Source organism: Maylandia zebra, linkage group LG3 (assembly GCF_041146795.1).
Source record: "Maylandia zebra isolate NMK-2024a linkage group LG3, Mzebra_GT3a, whole genome shotgun sequence".
NCBI lineage: Eukaryota > Metazoa > Chordata > Actinopteri > Cichliformes > Cichlidae > Maylandia > Maylandia zebra.
This window is the reverse complement of record NC_135169.1, coordinates 45,913,522-45,927,996: the sequence shown is the minus strand read 5'-3', so window position 1 is coordinate 45,927,996 and position 14,475 is coordinate 45,913,522. Positions and strand designations below refer to the sequence as shown.

General features: G+C 42.7%; 1 protein-coding gene across 3 annotated transcripts in view; it reads left to right on the top strand.

The window, feature by feature from the left end:
- The window catches only part of nlgn2a (neuroligin 2a), a 243,817-nt gene that overhangs the window by 3,452 nt on the left and 225,890 nt on the right, over positions 1-14,475 (top strand). The gene's annotated exons all lie outside the window — the stretch shown is intronic.

Below are 14,475 nucleotides of genomic sequence, written 5' to 3'. Positions count from 1 at the left end.
GTAAAATAACTAGGTTAAAATGATTTAATATGCTGGGTTTTTATGTTTATCTATAATTCATTGAGGTAAAGCAGGAGAGCAGGTAGAATGCAGTCAGTGCTCTGCTGTCGATTCAGTTAAGCAGATTTTTGGTTGAAGCATTGTACAGTATCATTTTACAAATAGATTTTCTTTGACTGACCACAGCTCCACAAGATACGATTGAGTGTTTCTGCCATATACTGTTCATCCATTTATGGGAACTTGTTATATACTTTTGTTTGCAAGAAATCATACATTTTTTATTGGTGTTTCTGTGTGTGTGTGTGTCCTTATCAAATGCATGCAGAACCCATAAAATCATTGCTCAATGCCAGCCCTCCCGGGCAAGATGCAGCAGAGCCAGAGGCAGATGGGGCTGAAGTGTTCAAAGCATGCCGACGGGTAGATTGATGTCTCCTAGCACGGGTCGCTAAGCAGTCAACAGATGCAGGGCGGTGTTGTGACAGAGTGCGATGAAATGGTCATCACGATCACACGCTTTCACAGCGCTTTAAAAAGCCCTACCTGTCAGTGTTACTGCGTCTGATTTTGTCCCTCACTGTTTATTTTTTGCTATTGACAAATCAGTGACAGCAGGTTTCCCAGTGGGTTAGGAAGCCTTCTCGCTGTGGAGTAATCGGAGCTGCTGCTAATTTTAGGCTGCGAGATCTTCAGCGTTATGACAGTTGATGCGCTGTCTGGAGAACTGGAGACTCATCTGATGAATGCTGGGGAAATTAAATGTTTGTCTAGCAAAGTTGGAATGAATTAGTAAAGCTGGCTGTACACAGAAGTCCTCAGGGAGGTGCTGTTGTTCATACCTTCCTTCTGTTAGAAGAAGTTTGTATGTGTGTCACTCGGTACTTTGAAGGCGCATGAAGACATTTTTAGGACTACTGGAAGAAATTAAAATCTGCATACATGTGAATTTGCCTTCCACTCTCCAGCTAACTTTAAGCACTGTGACAAACTGGACAATTATTGGATGTATAACAGGGAAATATTAAATAACTGTGGCAGCCTGTTTGCACATATGAAGGATCTAAGACTCAGAGGAGCGTGGAACATAGAGTTAATGGATGTATCACTGAATCTCATTACGCCTTCACAGGACTACGTGGCCTGTAAGCACATTCTAAATTGATGACCAGTCGTTGTGATCTCATCCGGGTTACTGCTAATCACAAGCCGAACCTGTTTTCTCTGTTTTACTGATTGACTGTGACGCTGTTGAAACGGACTAGCTCAACAGTGGATCCGCTCTTTAAACCAGAAAAGCTTGAAGAATTGGAAGAGGCTGATTAAAATGGGAACGTGCCTCTTCTTAGTTCTTGAGGTAGAGTGGCTCCTGTCAGTCCAGACACAGGTCGTTGCTAATACGTTAGTGGAGGTGCGTCGCTGCGGCAGATTACAAAAAAGGACAAAATTAGCAAGCTGATGGATCAAAGTAAGAAATGGAATAAATGGCGCTTTGCAGCGTCTGAATTGACAAACAGATGGGCATTACAAAATGTTTAATAGTCAGAGTGCGCAAACACTAAAGTGCATTGGTTTCTGTGAAGAGCGGGTGACGCACAGCTAGATTACCTAGCATGGTTTTCTGGATCGCTTGTTAGTTTATTGGACACATGAGCACAATCCAAACTGGTGTGTTGTTACTGTACTCAAACATGCTGGCAATATAATCTTGTCCAGCAGGCTTCGACTGCCCCGCCCCTCCCTGCGAGCAAAAGCTCTTCTTATTGGCAGTTCTTTGCAAACTGCAGATGTGAGGGGTTTGTGAGCTGAATGTTTAAATGAGGGCGGGCCCCTCTCAGTGAGGTCACACAGAGCCACTAGTAGAAAAAACTGTCTAAAACTGAGTGTTTGACCAGGCTGAAATCAAGGCTTTTTGGATCAAATGGATTGTAGACATATGGCAGAGGACAAATAATAATGATAACAATGAGAATCGGTCCACTTTGACACAGGTACAGTACAAGGACAGGGAGGACGCAGGCACCACTGTGTGCGCCAATTAGAAAGAAGTGAATTGTTTACTTGTAATTATTGACAAAAAACAAGTGTAAATGGACTCTCGCTCGTTGCCGATGTGTTTGTCCAGTAGACCAGCACTAATAGGACACTGCTCTCTACACATGATGTAAGATGAGTTTTGGACTGCTTGCGCTCTCTGATAATGACAGTAGGCTTTTGTATTATCATATATACTCTGCACGACTCCTTTAATGCCTCATTTCTCATTGACATATCCATTTATTTTTCTTCGGCATCCATCTGTGGCAGTCATTCATCTGCTTCAGAGGAGTCTGGATGTTTTCTTCTTCTTTTTTTTGTAACGGACTCTGTGTCGTTGCTATGGCAGCATCATTTTGGAAGGCTAAGCCCCTCAAAGATTTCAAACGTGAAGGTCTTCTTTTTTTCCCCCTCAGTTCCAGTTGTTTGTAAGAATGCACCAGCACATATTCTTGTATAGGTAATAAATATAATAAATAAATAAATAAGTAAGTAAATAAAATAAACAAATGACATCACCATATTGATTGCTGCAATGCCCAAAATGCTGCAGGCTGCATTTTTTCTTTATCCATGATAAAGCCAAATAAACAATGTTCCCTGGTGCTGTGCAGAAGCTTGACATGAAATCATTATGACCAGATATTTTATTCCATTAGAAACTTGCAAGCCTAAGCACCAGCCTGTCTCGTCTTTTCCGGTATATACAGTGAAGTAGGAGGTTCTTTCCCTCACACATTAACACACATGGGGCCTTTGCATTTAAAGGTAAGAGTTTATATTCTAGAGACTGTTCTGTGATGTGCGTAGCTCCATGTTGTGTGCTCAGCCTGCCAGTGTGTCTTGTTTTGTTGCTATTCTCACAGAGTGCTGCTCTCCCACAGTGCCACCACAGAGGCCCGTCTCTCTTCTTTGAAACTGGTGAAAGAGATCTTTGATGGCCGGGGTGCAAGATGGAGATAAGGTTTTAGAGCTGTTATTCGTCTTACTTCTTTTCTTCCTCCCTCTTCCTCTATTTCTTCATATTGCAGCATTTTCTGCTGTTTGTCACTTGTTAATCTCTCACTCACTCTCACACTCACACAAGCTTGCACACTCCTCATTTTTTTCTGCCTTGTGCTTGTCTTCAAACCCTCGGGCCGTCTATCAACGTGAGGCGTTCAGCACTCATTAAGGTTAGATCAAGGTCGAATGATCCGACACATTTTTATGGAGGGGAGGGGGGTGAGAACCAAAAACTTTGCTCTCCGAGTCTCCTGCCGACAGCAGCAGCAACCTTCACATCACTGCTCCTCCTACCCCCTGCTAGAACCAGGCTGACCACCGGCCAAGATCAATGAACATTTACTCCTCTTATTTCTTTAGAAAGATAAAAGCCAAAGGAAGACACAGAGACTGTGAGAAACCACCCAGAACACCCATCGGCCAGCTATCGGGATAGCTAACATCCCACTGACGGTTTCACAGAGCAGACTGGCTCCAGCTCAACATTTCCTCTTAAACAGAAAACATGCAGAGGTTTGGAACTCTGTTGAACTGTATTGCACAATCAAGTCCTTAATAGAAAGCATAATACAGTTTTGATGGACTCAACAGCAGCGGGGTCAGCAACGGGTTGGATTAAATGCATCATATATCTGGCACTGCTTCTGTTGACACATGACCAATGTATCTCTCCCTGTCACTGCCACGATGATCTACGAAGGTGTTGAGTCTCCTGGCAGTTGCCCTTCGGATTAAAGAACCACTAGTCTGGGACCGACTCTGTAATTTAAATAAACTTATAGGAAATAGTTTAGTCATATTATAGTAAAGGCTGGGTAATAAATGTTTCCAAAGGGCAACATGAGAAACTACAACTGTTGTGGAGGATCGCACCATGAAGCTTAAAAAGAGATCAAAGTAATATTGAGCAGAATTGGGTTCAACTCACTGGTCAATGAACTGGTTGTAGTGTTTTTCTGTTCTACCTGAGCAGTCAAAGCATTTGACAGCTTCCCAGTTTCTCATGTCGGTGCTTCAGGAAATGAATTGCCCAACCCGTGTATCATTTACAACAGGGGTGAGCAACTCCAGGCCTCAAGGGCCGGTGTCCTGCAGGTTTTAGATCTCACCCTGGGTCAACACACCTGAATCAAATGATTAGTTCATTACCAGGCATCTGGAGAACTTCAAGACATGTTAAGTGCATAATTTAGCCATTTAAATCAGCTGCGTTGGATCAAGGACACATCTAAAACCTGCAGGACACCTGCCCTTGGGGCCTGTGTGTGTGTACACACACACACACACACACACACACACACACACACACACACACATACACACATATATATATATATATATATATATATATATATATATATATATATATATATATATATATAGATAGATAGATAGATAGATAGATAGATAGTAAGATAGAGATATAGATATAGAGAGATAGATATAGATAGAGATATATATATATATATTAGGGGTGCAACGATACACAAAATTCACGGTTCGGTTCGGTTCGATACTTTGGTGTCACGGTTCGATATTATTTCGATACAAAAAAATGTTCATGCCTTTTTAATTTGTCATTTATTAAAATTATAAATATATATTTTAACTCAAAAGTACAGTTTTTAAATTTAACCCTCACCCTTGTGCGTGTTTTTTATTTTGACAGCGAATGCGCACCTGCGGACCACTTATGTGCAGCCCTGGTTATTTAGCTTGTCATATTGCAGCCACAGAAATTCTTTTGTCCATGAAACCATAAAGCTGCACTTTCTTTTTGCCTTATAGTCTGATTTGTCATAACTTCTCCGTTTTGTGGTGAGCTTTTCTTTGGCTGTCACTTCTTCACCCTGACCTGTCTTATTTGGCTCAGCAGAACTAAAATATATATCTGTCTGTGAAGGTTCTCAGTCATCCAGGTCATCGTAGTCAAATATACATCCTGCTGCTTTTACACACTCACTCACATAAGCTCAGCGATTCTCTGCGCGATCAACCTCTCACATGTTTAAGCTGCGGGAGATTTCACTTGTCATGTTTGCATAGTAAGCTAACAATTAATAAGACGATGTCAGAGGAATTGGTGCACAAATTATCATCACTCACAGATCAGTGCTGTCGCTCTCTATACACAATATATATATATAGATATATATATATTAGGGGTGCAACGATATTCGTATCGATATTGAACCGTTCGATACAGTGCTTTCGGTTTGGTACGCATATGTATCGAACAATACAACATTTGTAATTTATTTTATCAATTTTCCTTCTGACGATGCTGTCTGTGTTGAGCGCTCAGTGAATCTGTGTTCGACTACTCCGCCTAGGCTGCACTGTCGAGCGCAGATCCACTGAGCGCTCAACACAGACAGCATCGTCAGAAGGAAGAGCGCAGGGCACCTCCCCCACCCTCATTCAGTTCTGGCGTTTGGAATTATTATGGTTTTCATGTGACGTATGACCCTGAAGGTAAGCGAGTCATGGACTAAAGTAAAACAGTATGTTGGATGTGCCATGCAATGCTCAATTACATGGGTGTGAACTAGTGTGTTAGCGCAGTTAGCTCGTTAACGTGTTGGCCGTCTAGCCCCATGCACGGAGCGATCGGCGGTAGCTCGTTAACGGAGATTTGCCGTGTTGTGGCGTTAAGGTCATTTCAACGAGATTAACCTGAAAGCACTAGTGGGAACACAACGAATATGACTGCACATTTACGCCAACATCATCCTAGTGCAAAGACAAGTGGAAGCAGACAAAAAAAAGCAAGCATGCTACTAACTTTAGCCGAGTCATTTAGACAGCTGTTAGCACATGATTCTCCTTATGCTGCTGAGAATATAGCCCAGAAGAAGCGGATAGTATAGCTTTTATTTTGGAAAGAGACATTTCTCTGTAATAAACTCTCTTTTCCAAAGATGAGTGATTCCTCAATCAGATACAGGGCTCGCAATATCGCTAGCCCAACGTCCTGGAGCTAGCGATTTTTTCAGTCGGGCTACCAAAATCTATCTCTGCCCTGCCCGTCGGGCTATTGTAGGAAAAATATATGTCAATGCTTTTGCATTCTTTCAGAAATGTAGCTGGGTAATTATGTCATTGGGTGAGCCACTGTCAATATGTGACATATTGAAGTCGCGTTTGAATTTGCGCTTGTTTTTTTGCTTTCACTTTGCAATCGTGCGAACTGTGTATAGAGAGCGACAGCACTGATCTGTGAGTGATGATAATTTGCGCACCAATTCCTCTGACATCGTCTTATTAATCGTTAGCTTACTATGCAAACATGACAAGTGAAATCTCCCGCAGCAAGCTTAAACATGTGAGAGGTTGATCGCGCAGAGAATCGCTGAGCTTATGTGAGTGCGTGTGTAAAAGCATTTCAGTTCTGCTGAGCCAAATAAGACAGGTCAGGGTGAAGAAGTGACAGCCAAAGAAAAGCTTACCACAAAACGGAGAAGTTATGACAAATCAGACTATAAGGCAAAAAGAAAGTGCAGCTTTATGGTTTCATGGACAAAATAATTTCTGTGGCTGCAATATGACGAGCTAAATAACCAGGGCTGCACATAAGTGGTCCGCAGGTGCGCATTCGCTGTCAAAATAAAAAACACGCACAAGGGTTAGGGTTAAATTTAAAAACTGTACTTTTGAGTTAAAATATATATTTATAATTTTAATAAATGACAAATTAAAAATGCATGAACATTTTTTTGTATCGAAAAAATATCGAACCGTGACACCAAAGTATCGAATTGAACCGAACCGTGAATTTTGTGTATCGTTGCACCCCTAAAATATATATATATATATATATATATATATATATATATATATATATATATATATATATATATATATATATATATATATATATGAGAGAGAGAGAGAGATTTGAGTGAGATAATATTGACAGTATCTCAATGGCAGGGCTGGCCACGTCTTGGCCAGTACTCTACAGTAAACCCACAGAATTGCAAACAAGGTCCAGGTCAAGGTGCAGGTGGAGGCAGGCGGGCATGCTGCTGTCCCTGCTCTCTTACCTCAGACACATGCAGAGCGAGAGAAGGATGAAGTGTGCTCCTATAGTCAAGTGACCACAGATGTCGCACTCTGGAAAAAAAAAAAACTGAAAGAGTGGAGGAAACATGCTAAAGAGTAAATAGGAGAGCTTTTCAAGAAAGTGGGCTGTGAAGGGACAGACTGCGGAGCCGGGAGAGTAAGGCGGGGAGAGGGATGCCACAACATTACAACAGCACCATCTCTATTTTGCACTTCTAACATCTGCTATATGCTCCCTCTTCCCTGCTGTTCTAGTCACATTAGTATTGGCTGACACACCACCACATATATTAGTATGAGCTGTCAGCCGAAGCCCTAACAACTAGCTTGAGAAGGACCAGTTGAATGGTAATGCTGGCAGAGGAGGCAGCAGCAGCAGCAGTTGTGGCTGTGTTGGCCAACATGCTGAAGTGTTATCGCTGTGGCTGTACTGTATAATGATGTGGGTTGTTATAAAACACACATATTTCCCTCTGGAGCTGGAACAAACACACACACAGACACACAAAAAAGGCACAGATCTCAGTCAGTCAAACATAATGAGCCTAGCCAGTTGGCATAGCTGGTGGCTGTTCCGTAGACTGTTACCCATTTGATGTCCATCTGCTGACATAAGTGACGGTGGGTTGCGGTGGTTGTGTTGGAGGCATGGCCAGAGCTGCCAGCTAATGGCAACACTTGAGGATGCAGATATAGCGGTCTCTGCTGTCCTCCTCCCAGAGGTTACCGCTGCTGTTTAGAGAGCTGCCTGCAGGAGTTGTGGATGGACTGTTTACCACACCATAGTCACTAACTTCTATACAGATCAAACATTTCTCATTGAGGCGTGGAAGTGTGTGGGCATATACAGGATGCCACAACCTCACCTTAAAAACCAAGCCTCCACCGCTCCTCCTCCGAATAAATCGAGCGTTCACTTCAATACACTGCACGCTGTCTAGCTTCAGTTGACGCATTGTTAGGCTGCTAGGCCTTAGCTGTCCTGATGGCAGATGCTAATGAAAAGAATTACAATGTCTCTTACTTGACAGCCTCTCGCTACGAGAGTTTGCTGGTTATGAACGAAAGCAGTGGAGCGACAGTGATGAATGAGCGGCAGAATGGCAGCGTTACACTTTCAGTGATGCAGAGCAGGCGATGATCGTCACTGTTATCGTCACAATCAGCAAAGAAAACCCTCAGGATGAAGAGGGACACACACACACAAACACACGCATCAACACAGACACACACACGGAAACAAAAGGTTTCGCCTTTATGCACACGCTAAGCAAATGCCTCAAAGCCCTCTGCACGCCTTTCTCCTTTGATTTATTTGAACTAAAGGCACTTTTCTTTTTGTTTTGTCCTAATATTTAAGGATGCAGCATGTGTATCCTCCATCCTTCATGGAAAACAATGCATGTTGTTTGAATCATTCATCTGTGGCTCTTCGCATTGTCTCTCAAGGCTGTAGCAGTTCCTCTCTTGACAAATGATAGCAGGAAAAAGAGGCTAAATTCCAGTCTTGTGTGGCTCGCTTTTGGACCAAAAACAACCCCGCGTGAGCAGATTTTCTCGGAACAAATTTTCACAGGTAGCAGCTCGCAGCACCAGGAACATAAATGTCACTGTTCTGACTCGTAGCGAACTATATTGAGTGCACTTATCTGCTACCCTCAGGCTACAGTATCTTGGTAAAAATGACTCATGTTCCCTGCGCTGTGCCCTTGATGTGTCCCTTCTGACTGTCTAGAATTTGAATAAAAGAACTTTGAACTTTCTTTTTCAGGTTTTGGGTGTAACAGATTCACGAATTTAAGAGGTTGATAGTGATCATAATATGAATATAAAATATTAGAAAAGCAAGTATAGGGAGCATGAGCTATAAAGGTAATAGGTACAGTAATGTATAGGCTACATGTAGAGAGTGTAACAACTTAGTGGAAAAAAGATAGGGTCTTGTCATTTTAATTAGGCAGGGTAAGGGAGTGTAACCTTGATCACACACCGGTGCTGCTGCCTAATGAGTAGTGAGATTGTTTTGGAGGGATGTTACGACGTATGCCTTTTACACTGTTAAAATGACTAGGATGGCATTTTTGCTGCAAAGATGGAGACCTGGGAAGGTCTCTGTGAGTGCCGACATTAAATAGTCTCTTTCCTTTCTGCTTTAAACTCCAGCGACTTGAAAATTACAAGGGGTTTAGGAGAAGAGGGCGCTGATTCAGAAGGTTGCAAGTCAGCAGGATTTCCGAGGCCTATTTCTTCACTGTCCCTTCCTCTGTCTTCTTTCGTGGAGAATAAAAACAATTCAAGGATTCGTCTCACTAGAGGACACGCTTTGCATTCTGGAGGACACAACAGCCACGAGGGTGTGCGTTATGGAAGTATGTGTGTACCTGGCATGCGCATTTCTCCCATTCAGATTGCGTTCATAAATACCTGAATTGATTTTCCAGATGTGTGTGAAAGTCTGAACCACAGGTTGCGTTGTGACATCTTGTTTTGCCAGACTTTGATAAATCTGAAGAGGTGGGGTTGTATTGATTCCAGCAGGTGAGCCGATAGTTCACGATCATCGCTAACATGGAGACATTTCCATCAGAGTTATTGGATGGGCCCAGTCGATTGAGTTAAGTACACAAGGGAAATCAAAATCCCACTGTGGGCTCATCATCCTCTGGGTATTCAGCTGGGAAAATCTGCTTGCCTCTTTGTTGTTCCCTGCCTAACCTCCACCCATTTGGCCTTCCGTCACCCTTTCCAGTGGTTACTCAGCTCCTTGGCTGCCCCATTTTCTCCTCTCTCCACTTAATTAACCCATTGATCAGCATGCTCATAAATTAGTCCTTTGGAGAGGCCCTCAAAGAGCACTCTTCTCTTTCTATCATGGCCCTTCACCTCCATTGGCCGCACTGTTACAGAAACAGTCCCTGGTCTCTGCACTAGCTTTGTCAACATGGGAAGCCAAATGTATTTTTTCAGCAGTCATTCAGCTATTCATAGGTTGAAGGCAGGGCAGCATGGAATGAGGAGTTAAGGCAAGTACAGATTAGTGAGTTTACCGCTCTATTCTTTGTGCTCACATAGCTCAACCTCTCCATGGTGCCCCTCTTGTGTCTGTAAATGTTTCCCCCTTCCTTAAGTCTCTCTGTCTCTCTTGCTTTCTGTCCAACCGGTTCTCTAGAGCAGGGTGCCAGGCACCTACTTAAAGATTTGCCCAATTAGGGGGTGCTCAGAGGTCAGCCTGGAAGGAAGCCTCTCTACCACTCCCTCCACAACATCCTCTCCATCCTTTTTCTCTTTTTTTCTGTTTACATCTCTTGTACCTCTTGTTCCGGCCTTTAGTCTTTCTTGGAAATGACCTCTTCATTCCTTTTATTACCGTTAACATTCATTATCCACATTTCCTTCACTTCCCCTGCAGTGAAATCCTCTTTTCTGTTAAGTGGGGTATTCATTTGTAAAACAGAGGAAAGAAAGGCAAGCATATGCAATATAATGTTATTTTATTGTTGTTTAAGGTGTTGTGCAGATACACTGATCTATCTGAGAGACCATTTTCACCCAGTCTGATGAAAAACTTAAGTACACACCATAAAACGTGGTTGTGCAATAGCTTGCAGAATCACCTCCCGCTCCTTTTTACAGTGTTGCCTTAGTTCATTGAGGTTTGTGGGGATTCGTTTATGTGAAGCTCTCTGATGGTCATGTTATAATGAGGTTGACTGGGCCATTGCAACACCTTCATTCACGATCCAGTTCCTGTCAGGTTTTAGCTGTCATACAGATGGCCTCACATTTGACTCTAGAATACTTTGGTTTATAGAGCAGGTAATGGAGCGCAGGTCCTGTGTGTAAAACAAGCCCAAAACATTACCCCTCCACCACCGTGCTTGACAGTTGCTGTGTTTGGTTTTCACCAAACATGACCCTGTGCATTATTGACAAATATCTCCGCTTTCGGCTTATCTGTCCAAAGGACATTGATCCAGAAGTCTTGTGCTTTGTTCAGAGTCAACTTTGCAAACCTAAGCCAACTTCAACACGCTGATATAACTTCTCTGAGCATTGCATGGTCTGAATCTGGAGTAAATTTGTAAGAATGTCCACTTCTGGGAACATTGTAGGATTGAGTTAACTCACACCTGAAAGCTACAGACTAGAAAACTGCCAAAAGGTCTGGTTTTATAGAGGTCCTCACACTTTGCAGCTCCTGGATGCTGCTTATTAATTCCTATAAAAGCGGTAATGATGTACTTAGTTTTTTACAGGACTCCTTTAAAAACGTCAAGTTCTTTGTGAAAAATTACTAATAAGGAAATATGACAGATTCCCTCTCAAATGAGTCGAGTGATACTGTGGTGCTGTTGGATCCCAGTGTCTTGGACTGCCAGTGGTATTTGCTGTTCTGCTCTAACACGTCAAAGTGTCGTGGCTCGTTTCTTCCCTGTTGTAGGATCTGGTTTGAAGCCAGCAGAGCGTAAGAAGCAATAGAGTCACCAGCTGCAGTCCACGTCATCTGACTGTGGGACGAAATCTATAGAGAGGCAAATGAATGATCACATGGACTGCTGCAACCCTGATATTGAGCTATTCTCAAGGAAACATGACACAGGAAGGGCCAGGGCTAGCTGATTAGCAGCAATTGAACTTTCAAGAAAGGAGGGAGGCGATTGTCCCCTCGTAAATCGATCATGGATGGTGGAGATTTCTTGCCCTGTCATTAATATACTAGTCAGCCTGCCCAAGTGCAGGCTGTTTGTATGTGTGAAGCACTGGATTCCAAAATGATCATTGGAAACCCACTCCTACACGGCCCTCTGACTTTGCCAAATCATTTCTTGTTCCATTTGTTAATTATTACTGTATTTTTCTTTTGAAAAGAAGTCCACCTCTTCACCTTCTTGTAAGGCCAGAATGACAAAGGCTCTTCATTTCTGACCTGGTTGGATAGCAGTGTCATGTTCACGCTCTTGTACCGAGGGCACATGAATTTCCTTAACCTCTCTGATGCCTATAGTCATTTAACCCATGGTGCATTACACCCATTGCCCCTTGTCTAGTTTTCAGCCTCACCTTAAGGGGTATTTAGGAGCACCCAATGGATCAGAACCAGGAAAATGAGTTAGCTACGGTCCAATTCAGGGTGGGTGAATGGTTTGATTTAAAGACCTGGCTCACTGTTACAATTCATTCATATCCCGAGGTGTCCTGCTAGGCCAGCAGCCAGGCATGGAAATCTTTACTGAACCAAAAGCTATGTGTGCACTTGTGTAAGTCACTTAAATATAGAATGCTTTGGGAAACTGTGGAGGGGATTGCAAATAGAAGAAAAGTATTTTCTATGTAGTGGCAGGAACTTTGTCACACATTAAGCTCTCGTGGGCTAGAACATTCTTTATGTATACTCCTACCCACCAGCGTTGTAAGCTGGGTTTGCCCCTTGGCTGGGGTGCTTGCAGCTCTACTGGATGATCCATCAGCAGCTTTGGCAGATACCATTTGGGAGGGGAACCTAGTCAGGAATCATTTCTTTTATTGCACAAGAGCAGCAGTGGTAAAAGGGGCTGCCTGTAGTGGAATGGGACTTTGTAGTGTTTGTCCTGTGGCACATGCTCATATGTTTGGGCAAAACAAACTAAAAAAATAAGAAAAGAGTCTCCTGTAATAGTTGTATTTATATCTGTTATACAACCATTTTGTATGCTGTTGTTCCTTCCCACCTTGACATGTGGTGCCTCTTTATGAAAGGGTGGCTTTTACAGTCATAATGAAAACGTACATCCTTTTGTGCCCTTCTGCAAATACAAAAAAGAGTCAAAGACAGTGAAGATTCAAAGGTACAAAATGCCTCCAGGGCTAAGAGGAGCTGAGCATGCCCAAGGGTGTGATGAATGGTCTTCTTTCTACTCATGCGGTGGCCTGCTGTTGCTAAGGCTTGAGGGAAAAGATTCTGCAGAAGACATTATTGCCATGTATAACTTAGGAGATCAAACTCATGGGCTCATTCGTTTATCCATTTAACCGTCTTTGTGTGTGGTGTCTTATTGATGTAGGAGAAAAATGTGTGTGTGTTTGTGTGCGTGTGTGTGCGTGTGCATGTGGGTGTTTCAGGAAATTGTTATGACAACGAGGCAGAGCAGTGGCTTTTATCACCCGCTGTTAATGGGGAAATGCAGAGAACAGTTGTTCTCCTTGTCGTCCGACGACATCGTCTTGTATATTGAATTACCACTGACTCCTGTGGCTCAGCCTGTCACGCACATACACACATGCGAGGACACACACACGCATACACACATGCAGGTTTCATAGCCCTAAGCATATTCCACTATAGCTGTCACCACAGCGCAGGCGTACATATGTTTTGGGGAATAATCTGATATGCCAAGTGCCCTGTCTAGCTCGTGAGTCTCCTCTGTACAACAGTTATAATGCTATTACATTTACTCTTGTCAAAGCCAGACTTCAAGGTCAGTCACGACAGACAGGGATTTAGAGTCTGAGCTGAGAACAAGTTAAACAGTGAGGTTTTACACGTTACAGAAAAGCGATTCCCCAGGGTTTTACAAATCAAGGTCAGCGATTACACTATAGGGGTGACTCGAGGAAAGAGGCAGGGTGGGCGTAATGTTAAACCCCACCCCATTTATCCCCGAAGTGACAGTCTGCAGAGATTGACATACCTGTCAGCGCCTCAGTCTGCGTGTTCATTTGAGTAAAGCTTGATAAGGAATTTTATTGACATTATTTACAAGGTCATTTTTAATTTGTTTGAGTGTATTTGCATTTAAAGTTTCCATCACCTGTGTGATCTTGATTCCCATGAAAATGCAACATTTCAAACAGCACTGCAGACTTGTGATTACTAGAGTTATAACACCACATATATGCTTCTCAAAAGAAATGTTACTGCTAGCCTTGGGCACAGTTATGATTTCAGATTATACCAGGAAAGCCTGAAATCAATACCATAAAAATTCCAGTTGCTCCGTTCTCTGAGAAACCACCAAACCATCTCTGGACTTTTAGTTTTGTTTCTTTTGACTTGTTTTGGTTTGTGCCCCCAGCAGTATTCGTTTCATCAGTCTAACTCAGTTTAGGTGTATGTATAGGAATCTCTTAACATCCACCAGATTGCCGGTGGAATGCAGCTCAGAGCTGGGGGAAGGGTTAGGGGTTAGGTTCTTCTGATTTAAACAGATTTCTTACATATCTGGCCTGCCCACAGGGGATCAGACCAACTGTGAAGCCAAAATTCATGCAAGAGAGATGATTGGAAATAGAGCCCAACCAATTCTAAGATTGATATTAATACTGATTGGTTAATACTGGTGGTTTTTAAAAATCCCAAATATTCACTGATATATTTTTTCTGTCAGA